The sequence below is a fragment of the Notamacropus eugenii genome, chromosome 4 (assembly GCF_028372415.1).
Source record: "Notamacropus eugenii isolate mMacEug1 chromosome 4, mMacEug1.pri_v2, whole genome shotgun sequence".
NCBI classification, from domain to species: Eukaryota; Metazoa; Chordata; class Mammalia; order Diprotodontia; family Macropodidae; genus Notamacropus; species Notamacropus eugenii.
In genome coordinates this window covers 272464118-272467958 of record NC_092875.1, presented here as the reverse complement: position 1 = coordinate 272467958, position 3841 = coordinate 272464118, and the positions used below count along the sequence as shown (strand labels likewise).

General features: G+C 39.2%; 1 pseudogene; it reads left to right on the top strand.

Annotated features, from left to right (window-relative positions):
* The first annotated feature begins 2866 nt into the window (after positions 1-2866).
* On the top strand, positions 2867-3178 carry LOC140498406 (PAT complex subunit Asterix pseudogene; annotated as a pseudogene).
* Positions 3179-3841: the final 663 nt, after the last annotated feature.

Sequence of the window (3841 nt, the reverse complement as noted above, 5' to 3'; positions counted from 1 at the left end):
TTGAAGAACAATCCAGTGAAAAATGGTTTCAGTTTGATCTCCTTGAAGCCAATTGGGAAAAGGGGTATAAATACCCTCAAGTAAGCTTGACTAAAGGAAAAGTTTCCTAAGCAGCATGGTTATCCTAAGGCAGAATAAGCTACCTATGGAGGTAATTATTTCTTCCTCACTGAAAAGCTACAAGTGAAAAAAGGGTATCTTTTAAAATACAATTTGTATTAACTCACTTCAAGGTTCCCTGCCAGCTCCAAGATGTTTTGAATAATAGTTGTTGGGATTCTTTCCTCCCCACCCCCCTTTTGCTTGAAGTATTTTGGTCAGAAAAAAAAAATACCTGCCTCTTGGATGATCCCAGTTTTTTAAAGGGCTAAGTAAATAAATCTTAAATGTGGTCATTTGTTTTAATTAGCTTTTAAACCAGGGATAGGTTTAATTCCTTTCAGGAAATATCCTGAAAGAAAAATAATAACAATATCAAGAGCTTAGATTAGTATAGGGTCTATCACTTGCGAAGCACTTTTCTCACGCATACACACAAACTGTATTTGGTAGATAATACAGGCATACCTTGGAGGTATTGCAGATTTGGTTCCGAACATCTCAATAAAGCAAAGACAGTGATAAAAGCAAGAAAAGTTAGGTTTGCACTATACTGTGGGTGCAATAGCATTATGTCTATAAAATGTACATACCTTAATTAAAAAATACTTTATTGCTAAAAAATACACTTGTAATTTCCTTTAAGAACTGCCATTTCATTCAGAAGTTGGTTGTTTGCTGTAAGAGGCCTAGTTTTCAGTCTCTCTCTGCATTTGACCTGCCTTCCTCACTAAGCTTAATCATTTCTGGTATTTGATTTAAAGTGAGAGACATATGACTCTTCCTTTCACTTGAACACTTAGTGGTCATTGTAGGGTTATTAAACTGGCCTAATTTCAATACTGCTGTGTCTCAGGAAATAGGAAGCCTAAGGAAATGGAGAGAAACCAAGGGATAGAGGGTTGATGGAGCTGTCAGAACACACACAACACTTATCAGTTGAGTTCACTGTCTCATATGGACACAGTCCATGGTGCTGCCAAACAATTATAATAGTAGATTATCAAAGATCACTGATCATAGATTACCATAATGATATAATAATAGTGAAAAAGTTTGAAATATTTCAAGAATTATCAAAATGTGAGACAGAGAAAGTGTGAGCACATACTATTAGAAAGATGCTGCCAACAGACTTGCTCAGTGCAAGATGGCTACAAACCAGCAATTTTTAAAAAAAGATGCAGTATTTGCAAAGCACAATAAAACAAGGTATACCTATATAAGTACTATAATCCCATTTTATAGAAGCAGAAGTGGAAGAAGCCCAGAGAGACTGTGACTTGTCAAATGTCACATTATTAGTAACCATTGGAATTGGAACTTGATTCCAGATCCACAGACTCTGAAGAAAAAAATATATACACACATGTATATACATATATACATACACACACACACACACACACACACACACACACACACACATATATATATATATATATATACACATATAACTCAAAACACTGCATTCTTGCTACAGCTTCCAAAGGTTACCATGATGGGGTAGAATTGGGATATCTTTCCTTCTTGTCCTCCTTCCTCTCTATTTCATTTATATCTATTTAGTTTCAAAAATCATGTTACATAAGCCATATTTCTCAGTCATGGCTACAGTGAAAACAATAAGAGAAAAACATTGGATGCCACTGATGGATGTATTCAAACCACAAACTCACTACAAACAACATAGAACTCTGAAACCAATATTTGCCAAAACTTTTGAACCTCATTTTTTTCGATGCCCAGTGAATATCACCCAGAAACTAGACACAGATGTGTTTTAGAGCCCTTATATTAAGGGTTGTGTTCAAGTTACACTCCCTAGAGGCTCTTAAGACAAGTCAGAAGATTAGAAAGGAAACTGTTTTTAAGTAGCACCACCTAGAGGCTTAAGACATATTCTCTAATAATTTTACATAGCTGTTATTTTTTCATTACAACCCAGTCTCCACAAAATAAAGGATTTTGGGACAACAATACTATCCATATTCAGAAGCCTTCTATTTACCTAGCTTTGCAGAATCATCGCGCCACCAACCCTATTAGAGGGGATGAAATAAAATACTTCCCAACCCAAAGGAAAAGTAGTTCAATGGCCTCAGATCATCAAAGAGAAATTCTCCCATTTCAACTATGTCATCAGTACTTCCTAACAGCTTTGTGATTGTGTTTAGCATGCTAAACTCAAGTTACAGAGTAACATCTTTAAATTATAAAAAAAAAAACATGGGATCACAAAGAAAAATAGTTACTGAAATAGTTTTATGTGTGTATACACATATGTATATATTATGAATGTCTGTATATGTATATGTGTGTGTATGGACACACATATATAAAAGTTCACAGACCTCCAGTGTTGGACCAACCTGCTCACTTTACAGATGTGGAGACTGAGGTTTAGGTGATTTGATCAAATAAATAAAAGAGTAAGGTCTTCGAATTACTAGTCAATGTGATAAAAATAATCATTCAAAGTATTTTATTCATAACCCTGAGAAGTAGTGTATTCCATTTTAAAGATGAGGTAAATGGGGTCCAGGTAGATTGAGTAATTTGACAGTGGTCAGATAATTGCTATTAGAATCAGAATTTGATCTCAGGTATGTTATTTTCAAATCATTTTAATTGTTTTTGAATGGTCTAAAAATGGCATATTTGGGAAGGGGAGTGGTCAGGACCCGCATTTCACATGCCTTGTCTTACCACCCCCTCAATCTCACCCCACCTCACCCCCACATATACACCCCACTCCTTCCTGATCATGTCTGCCAACAGCATGTCAGACACTGGGAGACGCAACCAGGTACTCAAGTACAAGCCATCTGCCACGGAGAACAGCCTGGCCCTGGAGGGTCCGACCCCAGACTACATGAACCTGCTGGGAATGATCTTCAGCATGTGTGGCCTCATGTCCAAGTCGAAGTGGTGTGCCTAGATTGCTGTCTACTGTTCTTTCTTCAGCTTTGCCAACTCTCAAAGCCATGAAGATCCCAAGCAGATGATGAGCAGCTTCATGCTCTCCATTTCTGCTGTGGTGATGCCCTACCTCCAGCCTATGACACCCCCATGGTAGACACCAATCTCCTAGCTCTTGAGCCAGGATCTCAGGATCCTAGGGCTTTTACTATTACTTCCTGGGCCAGAATAAAGAAAAAGACAGAAACTGGTTCATTCCTCACTCCTGTGTTTACCTCCCATCCTCTGTTCCAAATCTGGGACCTCAGACTGTGAGTCCACGGTGGAACATCCCCACTCTGACCTTACCTCTGCTGAAGGATTGCCTGTTCTTGGGCCCTGGCCCTGTCAGTGTCCCCTACCCCCAAATTCCTCTCCAGTTTCCCTGCCCCAGGCACCTTGGGCAGAGGAGGATCCTGCAGCTGCCTGGCCTCTCACAGCAGCGTCCACCCTCCCTCCTGGGCCAGGGTCCTTCCCAGGAGGCAGAGACTGAGGACAGATGACCCTGAGCCCTAGGACAGGAAAGGCTGGGGCTGGGACTCTGAGTGCAGGGCTCCACCACTTATAACTATTTGTAGCAACCAATACAGATGAATATGTAAGGAAAAAAATAGATAAAATGGCATATTCTTATTTTCTACATGCCGAGCTCAACAGAATTTTTTGAGGGTCAGCCAGACAAGATTTTGGATCTTTCTTCTGAGACTCAATACATTGGTGTTATTTGTACTTCATTTCTGAAGAAGACCAATGACATCATGAGGTAATGTTTTGACCTGCA